The 19,401-nt window shown below is 40.3% G+C and overlaps 1 protein-coding gene across 2 annotated transcripts in view; it reads left to right on the top strand.

Moving 5' to 3' along the window:
* Positions 1 to 19,401, top strand: part of SLIT3 (slit guidance ligand 3) — a 415,965-nt gene that overhangs the window by 96,785 nt on the left and 299,779 nt on the right. The window lies entirely within an intron of this gene.

Genomic DNA, 19,401 nt, shown 5'->3' with positions numbered 1-19,401 from the left:
TGTTGTGAACTGCCTTGAGGTCTATGGATGAAAGGCGGTAAAATAAATATAGCTAGCTAGCTAGCTAGCTAGAATTCCTAAAGCTATATAGATAATGTGACGGGCAGGTCAACTGCCTACCAGTGCCGTGGTGAGAAGAAGGAAAAGCAGGGAAGCAAAGAGTCAGTGTCTTGAATTTCAGTACTTTTTCTCTACTGAGTCAATGTAGAAAAGTAGTGGTGTGGAGAAACTTCTTGGCCATTTTTGCTGCTGGCAAGAAAGTTGCCAGGGAGAGCTCGGCAGCATCCCAGCCCTGGGGTGTGGCAGTAGTCTCTGAAATGCTCTTATCTCATGTCTCACCCTGCCCCAGGCAGGGAAGCAGCAAGGTGGAGAAAAACCACTCCAAAGTGTTATTTTTTAAAAAAAATAAAAACCTAGTTAGAAGGCCTGAGTGTTAATGCAACCTCAAGAGTGGGGAAGTTATTATTATTCAGGTCTCATCACTAGTCATTCATTTTACACAGTTACTTGTATACTATTTTACTATATTTAAAAAATTCAGAAAAGGCACATGGACAATTACAGCAGCAGCACAATGTCAGTTTGTGGACTGTATCATTATGGTTAGTCTCCAGGTGGCACCGAACATGGGATCTGAGTAGAGTTGAGTGTTTACTTTGGCTGTCCTGTTCTTGTTTAAGAGAGATAATAAAAGTTACTAGCGTTACAGTGGTGTTGTTCATGGTTTTGGAGCCCAATATACCAGTAAAACATTTAGGATAAAGGCATTAGAAAGCACGTTTGAGAATTGCTACCAACACATGCACATCTATATTTTTGAGAAGCCTGATTCGAATTCTTCCTGTGTAACTCCTGCCAGTAACAAATTGCATTTGCAGTGTTTATAGCACAGTAAGTCATTGTGTTATCTGATAAAAAAAATAATCTGGACAAATTTCTGCTGCATTAATCTGTATTTTTATTTTTATTTTTTAGTTTCATGAACAGCAACTGTTCAGCTTAGAATAATTTTAATTCTGCTGTTAGTTAGTATAAAGCTTTCTTAAATCAGAGGTTCTTAAAATCCATACCAGGTGCATTTGGTAAATATCTTGAAAGCTGAAACACTGTCCTGATGGTGCTCATGCTATGACAAGAAGTCTTTAATTGCTTTCAGCTTAACCTATTAGTTTTAATTTTCAAGGTTCATGGTTAGTCTTTGGAAAATGAACATTTGTTGAAAGGTCTTACAAAGGTCCAAATACTCATTATTGCCCTACAATTAGTCACTCAGAGTTGGTTAAAATGTGGAATGTGTCAAGAAGCTTGGTATGGAAGATTGATGAGAGAACTTTTTAAACAGTGGAGTTTTCCGGCTGTTTGCTTCTTAATATTAAAGCACAGCTTTTTAAACTTCGAAAAAGATGAGGTTCAAACACTGCATAAATTTGAGGACCTGTTAATGGAATCATGTCTGCTTAATTTGTGGTAACTTTTACTTTAAAATATTATTCTGTTTTGTTATAAAATCTGATATGTCTTTTCTGTTTGAGAATTGAGCAAACCAGTTCTATAGATATTTACTTAGAAGTAATCCCCACAGATCTCAGTGGAACTTAAGCTGAAGTATATGCGCATAGGATTGTAGCCTCAGTTGTTCTATTAAATTGGCCAAGCAAAGTGAGGCTTTTCTTTTAGTAGTAAAGAACAATTTGGCATTACGTTTGCATGAAATGTGATAAGTCTATTAAACATTGAGGCATTAGGATAAAACATTTATGGTGCAATTCTCTGTTTAAGGTTTGAATACCAGCTAGTTCCACAAACATAATTGTATTTGTAGATTTGGTATTTATTATTTATTTGAATGTAAACTGCTCTGGGATTTCTTTAATGGAGTGTTGTTGTTGTTTTTGTTTGTTTTTTTGAAGATGGGATACAAATTAAATAAATCTGTTTTCAGATAGCAGGGGAAATATAAGGAATGACGTGCTTAGCTAGGCATGCACCAGTTGCTGGGGCACCTCCATAAAGCCTGCCTGTCTGCCTGCCTGCCCTGGGGACATGGCTGCCCTCAGCTGGGCTGCCACTGAAGGGGAGACACCAAAGAGTATTGTCCCTTCGGGGATGGCACTTTGAGGAAGGAACTAGATGGGATCTAGAGTGTGAATCCGTTTCTCCCCAGTCTGCTTTGCATGAGTTCAGTGCCTTCCACTGACTCACCTATGAACCCTCCATCTCTACTGGAACCTCTGCAAACCTCCTTACTTAGCTGTTGCAGTAGGAGCCACTGAAGCACCAAATTTTTCTCCCCCTCCCTCCAGTTACTTAGCTATGGTGGCTGCAGTTACTACACTTCCCAAGGGTCTGCCAGGACAAGAAGCAGCTACTGTCACTACAGCTGCTGAAGCCACAGGATGAGATGAAACACTAAGACTGATATTCTATGTGAGGACATGATACCACTTGAAGAATGAGGCATCAAGAAGAAAGTTAAATGTGTACATTCAGGTCAGCATTCTCTGTTCCAAGTACATACCTTGGTTTGATTCCCATCATCCATTTCCAAAGCAACCAGGAAACAACAGCTAAAGAATACAATTAACACTGGGATTTCAGAAGATAGATATGGAGCTTCAGGATAGAAATTTCTGTTTCAAGTGTGGACCATGACTTAACCCTCACATCTACAGTGGTACCTCTGGTTATGTACTTAATTCGTTCTGGAGGTCCGTTCTTAACCTGAAACTGTTCTTAACCTGAAGCACCACTTTAGCTAATGGGGCCTCCTACTGCTGCCACGCCGCCGGAGCACGATTTCTGTTCTCATCCTGAAGCAAAGTTCTTAACCCTAGGTACTATTTCTGGGTTAGTGGAGTCTGTAACCTGAAGCGTATGTAACCCGAGGTACCACTGTATTTTCAAAGGGGCTGGGAACAAGAGAGGTCTCCCGCCCAAAAAACCCAGGTGTTTAAAAACATGGAAATAAATATCCAAAATAACAGAAGTGGGGAAATGCCACCAGTTGAAATACCACCTGCAATGTGAGTTGTGCTAGTCCCAAAGACTTGGCAATTCCCAACAAGTCCAAAAGCAGAGATAGCTAGCTAGTTCTGTGTCTAGATTTGTTGAAGTGAAAAACTGGTTGGGTGCGTTGGTAACTTGATAATAGTTTCATTTTTCTGTGTAAGCTCTCATTCATGCATACTGAAATTTCTGTGGTTTTGGCTGAGGATCTCCATTGCATGCTCGTGCTTTGGCCCCCTCAACGACTCATGCTATTTCTGGAGTCGAATTCATTTCAACATTAGTCCCCTGTGCCTCTGAACAAGGTGCTTCCAGACGGACCTTGATCCTGAAAGGAAATGTGCCTCTTGGCCCCCGCCCCCCAAAAAAAGAAAAAAGAAAAAAGCAGGGACAGGGAGTATGACCCTGATATTTGGAGTTTCATACTAGGGGGCTAGAAGAGAAAGGTGTTTACCAGATTTCCAGCACCTTGTAACTTTTAAAGGGGAATGAAAGCTTGCCAATGTTTTATAGCCATGTTCCTTTAGTCATATCACTGCTATATAAGAACATGAGAAAAGCCTTTGCTGAACCAGACAGAAAGGCTATCAAATCAAGTATCCTGTCTCCTTCACCGGCCAGATGCTTCCAGGAAAAAGTGCAGGAAAAAGGCAACAGCTCTCCCTGTTTGACTCCCATCCCGTGATTGCATTTACGGTAGCTATCGTAGATCCTGATACAGCTATCCTCCTGTGAATTTGTTTAATCTCCTTTGTAAACTATCTAAGCCAGAGGGAGCATAATTGTGAGTTTACTCCGCCCATCGATGGCAGTTTTGTGCATCTCTATTGCCTATTTGGAGCAGTAACAACAACAGCTTAGCAACTGCAGACCAATGGAAATCAGTAGTAGTCTGGGTATTTTGTTGCACCCCCACCCCATTTACTATAATACCATTGTTTTTATCTTAAAATTGGGTGTGGGCTTAGAAACAATTTTCATGGAGGTGGAAAAAAAGGATAGGGCAAAGAGGACAAAGTGATTTCTCATTGTATTCTCATATGCATGTTTCTTTGTCCCAGTGCATCTAAGGGTTCACCCACACTTTCTTTTGTGCCACACTTTCTAGGCCCAGGTCTGGTATTTCCAGGTATGTCACTTTCCCTGAGTAAACCTACATTTTACTGCTGAATTGGAGCAATCGTCAGTCCATGGAAAACTTGATTCGATTGCTGTTTGCTCAAATTGAGCAGTAAAATCTGGTTTTCTGGGGAAAGTGGTGGGGCAAAAGCGAAACAAAACAAAACCCTAAACAGTTTGGACATGGGCATGAAAATCCTGGACCTGTGCCTAGAAAAATGTCACAAAAGGAAGTGTGGGTGAGCCGTAAGGAAATCCATGTTGGATCAGGAATCACAGGTGCAAAATTGAATATACATTCAGTGCTGTCTATGCACGATCTGCATTTTGATGGAATATGCACCATGATCTGCATCTGTACATGCACTTGGATCTGTCTCTGAATGTTCACTCCATTAACAACAATGTCATGTAGATGTAAAGTGTATGTACTTGGATGACCCCAGGTTCTGATCCCACAAGCAATGCATGCACAGAAGCCATCTTGCACGTATACACCCACCCACACCCACCCACCCACACTGGTCTCCTTATTTAGCCAAACTATTGGCAACACTTATGTAGGAGCTTGGGAAAATTGCATCCCTGAGGCTCTTGTAGTTTGGCAGAAGTAGATTAAGCTATTGGGAGTGTGTGAGAATGGGAAGATAACTCTTAAAGAATGTGTCAAAATGGACTTCACCTGTCTATTCTCAGCTTAACTGCAGGCTTGCAGGACATGATCACAGGCTGCCATTTGAAGAGATTGGCTGTAAACTGTGGTTAAATTGGACGATATCCTTTGACTCTTCTTAGCCTAAATAGATTTGCTGTTGGGGTTACAATCATAGAGCTCCAAAGCTCTTCCCCAAAGCAAATTTGAGCTGGTATGGTATTGTTCAAAACACAAGACCAAATATATTATTCTGTGAACCACCCTGAGACTTTAGGGTATAGGGTGGTATATAAACTCAATAAAAACAAACAAACAAACAAACAAACAAACAAACAAACAAACTGGTTGTTTGTTTTTATTGAATTTTTATATTGGGGAAATAAATTGTTTCCTCAATGTAGTTGTGGGAGCTGGCTGTATATGTTGTAGTTCTTCTAATTTGCCAAGCAATCAATCCTTCCATTAGCTATCAAAAATAAGTAAAACTAAGCTCAAGAAATAAACAGCCTTGAGAGCCAAGTTACTTGTCCAAATACAAAGTGTTCCAAATTTGAATTTGTCCCTGGAATATGATTAAGTACTGATGTCAATGCAAGCACTATTTATATTTAAAACCATGCCAATACTTAACAGAAGCCTCTGGGAAATGTCCAGAAATCCACTGTGTGTGGTTGGTGCTTGGATACTCCTTAGTCTGTTGATGGAGGCTTTCAGTTTTATCACAAAATCTATAAAAACAATTTTTAATAGATTTCAGAAAAGGAAGTATACATGTATTAAGCCCTGAGTGTTTACTGTATATCTGAATACAGATTAATTACTCACAAATAAACTTGAATCATATTTTAATGCCAACCATTTTTATATTCAGTTTTGCTGCAATTAAGAAGTCAAATATCATAGAGTGATGCACTGTTGAGGTGAAAATATTTCCCCCCTCAATATTTGCTGTTGTTACATTCTGCACCAAACAAAATTAGGGCCTTCCACACAGCATGGCATTGTGGAAGCAGATGGATCAACAAAATGGTATTCATTGGTATTCCAGCATCTATACCAGTACTATGTACTGTAATTGTTCCAACCTAATTCAGGCTTTTCACCCCTATGTTCTTATTTGGAATGCCTTTCCCTCAGATATGTCACAAAGTACAAGTCTGAGTATCTTCTGGAAGCGATAAAATGTCCTTTTTCATTAAAACTGACCTTGGAAGTGCTCTTTTGAAGTGCTGTGCTTTGTTTCTAAATGCCCTTGATGAGATTTTTGGGAAGATGGTAAACTAAATTAATGTAAAGCAAGCACAGGAGCAGAAGCTACATTTGTCCCATTAAAAATGTATAGTTTTTTTCAGCCAGTAGGTTCTCTGTCACCAGAACTGAGAAATAGTTCAGATGTATATAATCATTAATCATTGTGTTGACAGTGATTGCTAACCTGTCTCTTTCGGGAGTCCTTTAGCACTATAAGCTATTCACCTGCTAAAGCTGACATTTGGAGGATTTGTCGTGTGGAAAATGTTTGCCAGAGGCATTTTTTAAACAAGGAGATTGACAGGCTTTCCTTAAACCAAAAGAAATAAAAGAGGAAAGGATGGCCACTTAGACAGGGCACAGCAAAGTTACCTGGTTGCTGTCTTAATAGCGATATGTGAGAAAACACTGCAAGCAGAGTTGACACTGCAGGGGAAATCTTTTCTTGATTCAGCACAATCTCATTTAACATCAGTTGTTCTGTGACATGATCATTATTAAGACTGGTGAAGGAGGCATGAAGAAAACAATGCCTCTTAGGCTGGTCTGCTTAGCAATTCTGTAGTGCCTTGTGATTGTTGACAGAGGCCATCTCCCCCCCCCCCGCACTCCCTCCCCACCACCTTGTATATTCTTCTTTCTTCATTTTAAGTGCTATTGCCTTGATATTAGCCCTGCTGCGACTTCATTTTGTGATACTACAGGCAGCTAGAAAATGGGATGCTTTGTTGGTATTGATGAGCTCATAGTATAAGACTTAAAGGGGGAACAACGAGCAGTTTTAATGCTTGTTTAATTGGCCACGATGAATAAAGTGTTGGGGGAGGGGAGTCTAAAAATGTCTGCAACTTTCATATAAATCTGCTGAACACCTCTTGACCCCTGTGTAATAATAAATAAAATGCATTGTGGCTGTCTGAGACAGATCGGCTACAGTGGAAGATATGAAGACATTTCACTAGAACATCTGGCATTCATTGCTTTTCCTCAGGGAGGAAAGGAGGAATCAAAAGTCTTTGGGCCAGAATTTCATTTACTGCTTTTTCATATTGCCATATGGATTTTTATTTATTTATTTATAAAAGCACTGTCCTGAAATAGAATTGTTTGAAGTAGGAGAGCCGCGTTGCTTTTTCTCCTTTCTTAAATTGAGTATAATCTACATATTTAAAAGAGAAAAGAAATTCCTTCCCAGGAAAAAAAGAAGTAGCAGCAAGTAATGTGTTGTTCTTCATATATCATTCAGTCCTTTTCCCTCTTGGCCTGCAGACACATTTGAAACTAAAGTACATAATATATGTTGTAAGAGTGTGTGTGAGTAATCTTCATCAGGGATATGTTTCTTTCCCCCAAATCGTCTTTGAAAAAATAACTGGGAATTTTGAGGTTAAAGTACTACATCCCCCCCCCCCCCCGAAAATCCAAATCTCTCAAATTCTTGCAAAATTCAGTACACGTATCTTAAATAAAACATCCACTAAAGGGGATTTACTGGTTCATCCAAAGATCACAAGGCAGTTCACAACATAAAAATACAAAATAAAAACACAAAATACATAAGTAAACAAAGCAAAAGCAAAAGAAACCAATAACCTCCCTCCTACAAACATATTTAAAGGCTATAGGATGTTAATCAGCTAAATGCCTGATTGAAGAGAGATGTTTTCGCCTGGCACCTAAAGATACGTAATGAAGGCTCCAGGCAAGCTTCTTTGGCTTCTTTTGACCCTGTGTAAGGCTGCCTCCAGCTTCAGGTTCTTTCCACCTGCAATTTTCACTTTGCTCTTCACCTTATTTCCCTCAGGCCATATACTTTTTCCACTGCTCTTCTAGACGCACGTTTTTGTCTGCTCCCCACACCCCTGTTTCTGGTCTATTGCTTTATCTTTCTCTTGTCCTGCAACACAATATGTACAGACCAACCCACTCCTCTTTTAATACACTCCCTTCCAGTCCATCATCTTCTGCATTCCCACTGGTCCCTTCAGATTTCTGTGGCATCATAGCAATTCAGCCAACAGTCAAGCAAAGTAGACAGTTGCCTCTAATTTCATCCTTTTGCCTGCAAGCATTTTATCCATGTGCAGCACTCAATACATGTAATGTGGGTGAAGTAATGCAGGTAGTACTTTGTAGTGAACATTCATATCACAGTAATCATACTACCCTAACACAGTTGAGATATGGCTTGGTTTAGGCATCTGACCCAACCAGGGTTTGCACTAATAATAAATAATGATAATTTAGAACCCAAATCATTTGGAATGGGCAAGCACCTGCTTACCAGACCCTCATTATCAGTTGGGCTGCTTGAACAACCCTATTTTCTCTAACCTGGCCTGCTTTCTCTGCTGCCCTTCCTGCAAGTTCCTCCCTTTGTTTAAAAAAAAGTTATTTTGGAAAGGGGAGGATAATAAAGTGACATAGGACAGGAGAGACCTCTCCTCTGCAGCTATTAACACAATCTGTTCATCATTTCCTGCGGGGTCATAGGACTTGTAGTAAAACAAGTTTATCATTTGCTGCTGACAGTGTTACTGAAGTGAATGCCAAAGGGGCTTCTCCTGACTCACTGCCCTACCCTCCACCACCCAGCACTCCCTTGCCTTTCCCAAGGTAAGGAGTTCTGCTTGTGGAATTCAGGAAACTGGCAGAGATGGTGGAGGAGCAGGTGCACTGGAGAATGAGACCATTTTCAATGTAACCCAGATTGACTATGAGTGGGAAGGGATATTGTCAACTTAAAAATTTAAACAGGCAGGACATGGTTTAGAAGTGCTTTGCTGTTTTCATTTCAGCATGCTGCTTAACCAGTTTACTCCTGTCTCTGTGGTGGAGCAGCTTCTGGAGGTGGAGTAATGCCCACAGCTATACTATTGTTGATTCAGATATCATGGCAAGCACAGTTTTAACGTCTTTGGCCTGAACTGAACAATTGACCTATTGATTCTGGAAGTCAAATAACAGTTGGAACAATTAATTATACCTTATATTTCACTATGATACAGAAGCATTCTATTCTATGAAAAATTTCATCTTGTTAGGCACTTTCCTTCTGTCTCCGTATATTACGCATTTTGATATAGTTTCTACAGTTGGATATGTATCAGGCAAACTGATGGGAAATTATAAACAGGTGGGATTGCTTCAACACTTGAGGTATTAATGGAATGCTAACTGTTTCATGGTGCAGAGCAGTACAGACTCGTCTTGATATTATTATTTTTTTAAAAAGGTGGTTTGCAAGATAAAAAGTTCTCAATAAATGTGAAAAGTAAATATTTGAGTGTGCTTGGATTTTGAGAGATAATGAGTGGAAAAGAAGAACGGCTATAAATGAGAGAGATATTCCCTTCGGTCTCTTGCTTTCAGTCCTTTGGGACTTATCCATTTATGTTTTCCTCATTCATACTGTTTACTTATAAAATATTCAAAAATGTTCAGTTGGAACTTGTTAGTAGTACTGGGTAGTTGTTGAAGATTTGCTCTAATATCATATGTACTTTTAATTAGTCCTATCACAGCATAGGCAATGACAAGTTGCATTCGAATGAAACAGAAGATGTTTGGAATGAAAAGTTTGGCCTGAGTCTGTGAGAGCCATTCTTCAAAATATTCACTATCTCATGAACCCTGCCACCTGCATCCATAAGGTTTATGTCAAGTATAGTTTCCAGGTTGTGACAAAGGCCATGTAATCCCTCAAAACTGTATTCATGAATTTTTAAAACTTATTCAGCAAAGTATCAAAATGGAATAAAGGTTTTTCAGTGTGATTGTTTTTCATCTTAATAAGTGGTTGTTGGTTTTGCACCACCTGTATGACATGATAAGAACTACAGTGGTACCTCGGGTTAAGAACTTAATTCGTTCTGGAGGTCCGTTCTTAACCTGAAACTGTTCATAACCTGAGATACCACTTTAGCTAATGGGGCCTCCCACTGCCGCCACGCGATTTCTGTTCTCATCCTGAGTTAAAGTTCTTAACCCAAGGTATTACTTCCAGGTTAGTGGAGTCTATAACCTGAAGTGTCTGTAACCTGAGGTACCACTGTACTCCTAAAAACATCTTCAGATAGAAATTATGTGATATATGTTGTCTTCCTCAGTACCGTATTTCAACACATACTGGTCGCCACCTTGAATAAACAAATGTATGTTGGAAGGAAGAGGCTGGCATCTGTAAACTGGTGTCAGGCACTGAGGAGGGACCAGGTCAGTGCTGGGGCATTGATGGTAGCCTCTGCAGGGCCCCTGGACTCTGGACCAAGGCCTGCCAAGCTTGATGGTCACTGCTGGCCAGAAAACCAAATAGTATGCATAATGGGAATACAGCTTCAATTTAAGAAATCAACCCATTTGCGGTTATAACTTGCTTTACTTTTATGCTGGAAAGCCTAATGTGAAAATAAAGCATGGAAGCTAGGCACTATGTAATGTACCAAATAAGCTTCCCAGTTAAGGGTTTGCCTAGACTAGGAAAAGAGGAAACAACTGATTGTGGTCAGATTTGATAGCTCTTTGAAAATGTTTAAATCTAGCACCTTCATCTAAGGCTCAACATGTCAATAATGGACCCCTGGTGGTATGATGCAGCTGTAATTGAGATGCTATACCAGCTGCAATCCAGATGAAGAATGCCTTTGAAAATTTAATCACAATCATGCTGTACATTAAATACTTATCTGTCTGGGTTGCTGAAGAGTGGAGGAAATGAAGTTGTCAAAAAAAGTAGGAGTTTACATAGCAGGGGAAACACACACCTACAGTCTTAGAATGTGGTTTTTCAGTGAGATCAAGGAGATATGGAGCATCCTGTTTATTTCAACTTGTGTTTCCCATAACACTTCCTAAGTAATCAAACCTGGTTTATCATATTAATGGTTAGGAAAATGTTGAGGACGGCTTGAGTGTCACTAGTGCTAATAGCACAACACTGCTGGAAATAAATACCCCACCACAACATATGTGTTTATCAACAATTTTTGTTGAACCCAAACACAGAGCTGCTATGGAAGTAAGCTGCAGAGACAGCATAACCTGGCTAAGGAGAGCTGACAAGCAGTAGTTAAGTTTGAATTTTCTACAATTCATCTTACGTGGGATACTGATTCTTTGTGTTGGAAACACAAGAACACTCTATCTCCTTCACCACAGAGTCAATGTAATGCTTCTAATCTCATGGAGAGACAATTCATATAATTTATTTCCTTGTTCTCCACCTCCTTTTTGGAAGAAGAGAAATTGCATAAGTTGTGAGTTTATTTGACCAGGCATGGTCAACTCATATGACCTTAACATCCAGACAGAGGGCCTTCTTGGGAGTGGCGCCCGCGCTGTGGAACGCCCTCCCATCAGATGTCAAGGAAATAAGCAGCTATCCTATTTTTAAAAGACATCTGAAGGCAGCCCTGTTTAGGGAAGTTTTTAATATTTAATGCTGTATTGTTTTTAATATTTGATTGGGAGCCGCCCAGAGTGGCTGGGGAAACTCAGCCAGATGGGCTGGGTATATATAATAAACTATTATTATTATTATTATTATTATTTTATTATATGCATGATGGAGGAGAGGGAGTATCCCAACTTTTACACTATGTAAAAAGTAGTTCCACTCTGGGTTACAAGCGTATTGTTGAATATGTGGGTGCTGTAACCCTTTAATCTTTGGATCCAGCAAGCATTAGAATTTAATCAAGGCTTCGGGTATTAAACTGAGTGTCGTAGTTCTAATCTCTGAATCCAGCAAGCGTTATAAGCTAATCAGACCAGGATAGCCTCCTGGTGAGGTGTAAGGAGAACAAAGGAAGGGGCTCTGTGGAAGACACAAATGGGTGAGGCTTCTACCTCAACACACAGATAGTAAGATGGAATAAAGCCAGAGGTGAGAGTTAGGAGTTATGTGAGCTAGAAGTTGGATGCAAATGCGGCAGGCTAGAAAAACAGAGAGAGCTATGCTGGATCTCTGCTTGAATCCAAGGCTGTGTTTACGGGAGAAACAAGACCCTTTTGGGGTGTTAATGCTGTGAAGCCTTCAGGTTGTATAGGTGTGTAAATAAAAAATATATCCTAAAGACACCACAGTTTTCCTCTGTGCCTCATTCCCAAAAGGAAACCCAAACCCTGGGTACATGCCTGGACCCCCCGGAATCTCAGCAACAGAATTGTTGTTTTCTCATTGAGGTGGACTGAAATGGCCACAAACACAGAACTCATCTTATCATTTGCATGCAGTGATTTGGGATAGCTTTGTCAGTGTCATTTGGCAGCATAGGGAAGTCTTCTTCCCTTTTCTTTTATCTTTTAAAGGCTGCTGGCTCTGGGAAAGATGGAAGGTAGCAGCTTTTAAAAGTTAAAGTGAGGCATGGAAAAATAAGAACCTCCATAGCCTTCATATTAAGTCAGCTCTCCCACTAGAATAGCCTGGATTGCTTTGTGCTGCCTTCCTGCAACTACAAAACGCTAAGAGGAGGAACCATTGGGTTGTTGTTTTTATTTTGGTTGTGTATTTTGTGGTTTTATTTTTTGATTTTATTCTGTGAACCGCCCTGAGACCTCCGGGTATAGGGCGGTATATAAATCCAATAAATAATAAGAATTAATAATAATATTAACCAGCCATGATTTAAGACTGGAATTATTTCTTGAGATCTGTAAACAATACAAAACAGTTTTAATTATGCAAAAGCAACTCCATGTCTAGGTAGTGTTTTAATTCATGACTCTTACACCTGTGTGTATCAGTGTGTTTCTGCTACTAGAAATTAGTACTGTATATGAATAGTTGATAATTTCTAAGCAACATAAAACAGCATTTAAGCCATTAAGGAATGGTAGAAAGAATAATCGTCAGATAAAGGACTTTCAGGTTAAGGTTCTTTATTGGAATTAAATAAACGAAGGAAGTAATTATGGAACATTTAGTTACACCATAATATTTACTTTGTACTTAATAGTAAGCAAACAACATTCCAGGCTGTGATTTAAACTTTAGTGTATTTAATCCATGCTTAACATTTTAATTTGAAAAGACCATGGCTTTATTGAAAAATGGAAAGCCTTTGTGTATTCTTCTGTAACATAAGACAAACAACAAATTAAGTAATCTGTGGTATTTTGTCTTGCTGGAATTACATCTGCTTTCACACCTTTTTCTCAGTAATGAAATGTTAGTGGGGACTTTTCTTTCACATTTTAAGCTAGCACTCCTCTTCGATCTCTTGCCAGCTTTTGCCCCCCCCCCCCGCCAGGCTCTAAATCGGTTTTAAACAAGACATGATAGAGATGTTTGAAATCCTGCCTTTGTAAAATTACCACCATACATCCCGAATGGTAACAGATGTTCCAAGGGTGCTCCCCAATGTTTTGTCCTTAGGAAATTTCAATTAGTTCTAATACTGGGCAAACTTGCAGCAGAAAAGGTTGAGTGTCTTGTTGTAGTTGTGTGGAGGATTTTTGTAGTAAGTTTCAGAGGAGGATTCAGTGACTTGCACTCTATGATTTCCTGTGTCCGTTGCAAATCCAAGAATATCAGTACAGTCCTAGCTGGGACTCAGGGCATGGAACAGCAGATTCTTCACCACATTCTCAGCCCTGCTGGTTCCTACAAAAAAGCAGGCAGCTTCACAACCTATTTTGCTGCACCAATGCCAGGCTAGCATAGCTTACAGATCTAAATTGGGCTCTCTGCAATAAAGTGACTAGCTTTATGTCCTCCAGAGGTTTTGGCAACTACCATCATCCCTAACCACTGGTCATGCTAGCTGATGAGAGATGTAGTCCAAAACATTGAGGTCACCAAGACTTCTCAAGTGAAAAGTATAGATGAGAAGTATATCTCAAACTATGTATATCTAGCTGTAACCACCTGCATGATAGATTGAATACCACTCTGCCTTTCCGAGATGATTCCAGTTTATTGTCCCGTCATCCATGTACTAATCAGACTTGCTTAAACTGTAAAGGAAAAAGTCCCCAAGCTACATGCAACATCTTAAAATCATGTTAACAGCGCCATCATTGTTACATTAGGGTGAGATACTTCTCCTGTTGTGTATAGAGGAAACTAAGCCAAACTATTCCCGTGCAGCAACTTGTTTTGAAAGGGTAATTATTTTGATGGTTGTAAATTGGCCTTTCCTTCCTAAACACATGACTGGCAATGTCTCTGTTTTTCTAATGCTGATGCAAATGTTTTATTGTGAAACCACAACTTTACATTGGACAAATGTATAACACTCTGAGAATATCCAACCTTCTTTGTTGCTAGCTACTGAAGTAATTTAACTGTGTATGTGTGTCTGAGTAAACAGAACCTTAGAATCTGAGAACAATATTTGAAGGCATTCAAGACATTGAAGACATTTGAAGACAGCCTAATTGTTGTCAGGACCGACACTGATACACATACATAGTGGCATGGAAGCCCACTTCCTCACACTGCAATTCCAAATGAGTGTGTGAATGAGTCAGCCATAGGAGCTGACTGTTCTCCTACCTCTTGGTGTATGGCTAAGAGGAGGGCAACAATAATGTGAAGAAGATTTCTGGGGGCATAAGTTTGGATTGCAGTGATGGGAAAATGGCATATGAATAGGACCAGGAGCATATGAATAGGACCAGACTTTTGGGAAGTGGATACTGGGCCTTTTCACACATTATATTCTTGCAGCAGCAAGTCCTTGCTGGCAGCAAATAGGAAGGAGTAAAATGTAGTCTATAAAAATATTGATTGTTGTTGTTCATAAAAACTTAGTTATCCTTACTTATTCTGACCCTTTCCACTAACAGCACACAGAAGCATGCTGTAGTGAGCTTCTCAGACTCTTACCTCACCCCGCAAAACAACTGGTCACCAAGAGATGAGAAAAGCGCCTCTTAGTATTCCTTCCCACCATCAGCTACAGTCCAGTATGAAACAGCTAGACAGCCAGATTCGCAGCTGCTGGAACATTTTACTTCTTTAGTATTCTGTCTCTTCCACTTCCCTATTCTTGGTCTCCTGCTTCTTGCATTCCATTGGTCTTATGTGTTCCTGCTCTTTGCCTTCTACCTTTCCCTTCTGGGCTTCTGTGACATCACAGCAGTTTGAATTGGTTTCCCAGAGTTAAGAGCAAATGAACAAGTAGGAAAAGTTGCCTTGGGAGATTTCAAATCTCCTTCTAGAAGTTTTAAAAAGAGAAGTTAGGTAAGATCTGTCAGGAGTTTGTTGGGTATCATAAATATTTTGGCATAAAGCTACAGGTTATGGCCTCAGAGATGCTTGGTCAGCATTATGATTCAGTTTTCAGACACCTTAAACAGGATTTGTATTATGAACTCAAGGCCTATCTGTCAGCTTATATCAGCACATTATTCAAATTAAATTTTAAAGAAGACAGTTTTACTGTGAGCATGGTACTTAAGTCATGCATGTATGATGGCATGTGTCTATAAACATACCAAAATATAAGGCCTATGCTGAAAGAGTAGCTGTGTTTTGTTAACACTGTGTTATTTTTCAGTGTGAGACTCTATTGGTTTCCATTAACTTGCCTTCCAAAATTGATTTTGCTAGAACAGGAAAAAGAGCCTTAGAAGCTTACAAAATTATATTATATCAAACCAGTTTAGCAAGAATTCCTAACATTATTCTCATCTTACTTTCAAATATTTGAAAACTTGTTCTTGTATTTTGATATTGTATGGGGGGGGGGAAGCCTATGGTTGCAATCCTATGCAAGCTCAGGTGTACATCTCAGCTCAGTTGGATTTACTTCTGAGTTAATATGCATATGAGTGACCTACTGGTCTGTTAAGTTTATTGTTATCAGTACCTATTTGCCCATGTTGAAGTTTTCTTGTGGGTTTTTTTAAAAAAATACAAAGCTGCCTGTAACACTTCAAAGCCAAAGGTGACAGTATTGAACTTTTAGCTGAACAGCATAATGTGCTAGTCAGAGTGGTGCTAAGATGGCTGTTTAGTATGCTTTCTTTGGCATAAAAATCAAAGGCAACATTTGCCTCTTTCTTTTTAATGAAGTATCTTTAGGTTAATAAGTGTCAAGTGTTTTGCCATTGGGGATCTCAAAGGACTGGATCCACTTTCCTAAACAGACTGCCTGACTGCTCAGTTCCACTTCTTGTTTTGTTCTTTGTTTTGGTTTTGTTCTGGGTTGTTGTTTTTTAAATTAAGTGTCATGCTCAGTTGTGCAAGTTGGAGAACACAGAAACCAGCATTGGTTGCAAAGGGGATTGCCTTAGGCTTAAGTGGTTTTTCCCACGCCTTATTCTTAGATTCCCAAATAACTTGGTATCCAGACTTTGAATAAGAACCCCAACATTTGATCCTTGTGCTCAGATTTAGACAGTAATCCTATGCATGCTTACTTGGGAGGAGGTTCCATTGAACACATATGAACTTGCTTCCTAATAAGCATATGTAGGGTTGGACTTTGTAAGGCTTTGGGGTATATAAGATTACATGCACCTGTGGTTCCGTAGTCAGCCTTCATCACAGCTTCACATAAAAGTAGCCTTTAAGCACAACGACTTTGAAGGAACCCATATGGGACACATACTCGTCCAGCAATTGTGCTGGGGCTAATCCTCTTTGAGTGAGAACAACCTGTGCAAAACGTATTGTGTGAATGGTTTGACCGAAGGAACTGTTTGTACCTCACAGTCTATAAAGCTGCTATTGCTGGGGTCACATAAAGCCTTATTTTAAAAGGATTAGACAATTCCATAGAGGACAGATTTATCAGTGGTTGTTAGCTATGATTACATGAACTATAATTTGGAGGGAAAGGGTTGTTGGCTTTTTGCCCTGATTGTGGGCATCTCAAGAGTCTGGCTGCTTTTGGAAACAGGATAGGACAGGGATGGGGGAGACGGGATCTCTTTTATCCCAAGAACCACATTCCCTTCTGGGCAACTTTCCAGGGGCCACATGCCAGTGGTGGGCAGGGCAACAAATGTACATTTTACCTCTGTGCAGTAAGCTAGTTTCTACATATACTCACACACCCGTTTCTGTCTTCCATCCAGGCAAGCAAGAGACGTTATCAGAGTTCAGGTATACATTCCAGCCAGGCAAAAACACTCAAGGAAGATGTGAAATAGAGCTATTGGATGACATGGCCTGGGAAGTGTGGGAGGTGGCCTTGGGAGAGTTCTGAGGATCCGATAGAGAGACCTGGAGGACTGCATTTGATTCCCAGGCCAGAAGATCCCTCAGCTTTCCTGTAGGATTATCCATCATGGTGCACTTCATATGCTGCTGGACTCTGGCTTCCATCAGCCCTAACCCTTAGCCATGCTTGCTTATTCTGATGGGATTTGTAGTCCATTGGTGCCATCTGAAGGGTACCATGCTACCTGTAGCCCACCCTTACCTGACCTGATGCCCTCCAGTTGTTTTGTGCTGCAAATCTCATCAGCACAGCCCACTGTTGGGAATGGCAGGACTTGTAGTCCAAAACATTTGGAGGGGGTACCAGGTTAATCTTAAAGCTCCCATAGATCCTTCTTGTGATTCAGCAAGGCTATCATAAGCTCCTGTTTAAAAAAATAAAAAAAGACTACCTATGGAAGCTCTTGTAATCAGGCCTGAAATGCCTCTGTAATCACTTGCATAGCTTTCGGGTGATGACAGACAGATAAGTAGTTTGTCTCAGTCTGTATGTGTAAATTGCAGCTATGCCTTGATCACATGGCTCATCTCAACTGAATAGGCTTCTATCCCACGTCATGCTCAAGATGAGGCATATCTTGGGATGGCTGCATATTGAGACATGGACAATGGTATGGGTGGAGGAGCTGTACATGTGTTCAGCAAATAGTAGGAAAGAAGGAGACTGTTTGTTTATCTTTGCTCACTTTTCAGCCAAAATTTTCAGCTTCTGGCTATTCAGAGTTTGAATTGCTGTTGAATTCCTAATGTTTATCTACACACCAGGCATTCAACCACAGTGGCTGCACTGCCAAAAAGACTTCAGCATTTTTGCGAATAGACCACCCTGCCGGTGGGTGAGGTGTGTAATTCAGTCTCAAAGAAAAGATGCTGTGCAGAGGCTGCTTATTATGTTGAAGTGTGTGTGGTTTTCTGGGAGGCATTACTTAGCAGTTCACAAAAAATATTAAACTTCTCTTGACTTGGAAAGGCCAGGATAACTTAAATTCAAAGGTCTGCAGTTCATCTTTGCTGCTAAGTGTTTGTGTTAAACTGATGTGGCAATGGGAGGTCTTGCCTGCCTGTGAAGTTTATCCTCTGGTCCTGGATGCTACCAAGCAATGACTGTTGGGGATGATTGCCACTTATCAGTCTCATAAAAGAATATGGTGGGATTATACTCAGAGTGCATAATAGCAACAACATGAGAAGCAGCTTTCAGTGATTTTTTTGTAAACCGCCTCTTGGAATTTTTCATCTTAGAGCCAAACTATATACCAAATGTGTTTTTAGGGACCACATCTGCTGTTCCTTTAAAATAAAATAAAAAGCACACGGGCCACATAGCACACTTACATGCTGTTATCCTGATGGAAGGAGGGAAAACCTGCTATTAACCTTGGGAACAAAGTTTTTATCCAGGGCTAATAGCTGCTGGTTGATCATCAGGGTTTTAGCAATGCACACTTGCACACCCTGAATTCCCAATAAAAAATGGGATTCTCTGCACCTGTTGTTTGCTCAGTTTAAAAAAACAAAACAAAAACTGGCAGGATTCCTAATACAGTGGTACCTCGGGTTAAGAACTTAATTCATTCTGGAGGTCCATTCTTAACCTGAAACTGGTCTTAACCTGAGGCACCACTTTAGCTAATGGGGCCTCCCGCTGCCGCTGTGCCGCCGCTTCACGATTTCTGTTCTCATCCTGAAGCAAAGTTCTTAACCTGAGGTACTATTTCTGGGTTAGCGGAGTCTGTAACCTGAAGCGTCTGTAACCTGAGGTACCACTGTACAGTAATGCGTTTAGCTGCACACTAAACCAATTGCTGGAACAGGGACTCCATCCCACCAATGGCTCATTAGGTGTTGTGATGACAGCACTGTGCTCATTGGGATTTGAATGAAGCAGGTTGGAGGACAACAGCTTTCGGGTATGTCTGCATCTGCAGGGTCAGTGCTGCCAACCTGGAGCTCCTCCAAGCTTGACACTGCTTTGCTCCATTCTCACCTTGATGAGTGGTGCCCAGCACTGGGAGGACACCACTGCCTGTGCCTCCCTGCGCCCCTTCAAGAACCACCAGTGTTCCACCCAATCCATGCATCCTGTTGGAACTGGAGTGCAGCAAGAAGTGTTGCTCTTCTCCACCTGGACTTTCCTTTCCAATAATGCAAATGAAAGACTTGAATAAATCTATACCAAAAACTTTAATATTGGCCT

Source organism: Podarcis pityusensis (assembly GCF_964106645.2).
Source record: "Podarcis pityusensis genome assembly, chromosome: 2".
NCBI classification, from domain to species: domain Eukaryota; kingdom Metazoa; phylum Chordata; class Lepidosauria; order Squamata; family Lacertidae; genus Podarcis; species Podarcis pityusensis.
The sequence above is the reverse complement of the archived record's forward strand: the minus strand, read 5'-3'. Positions and strand labels throughout refer to the sequence as shown.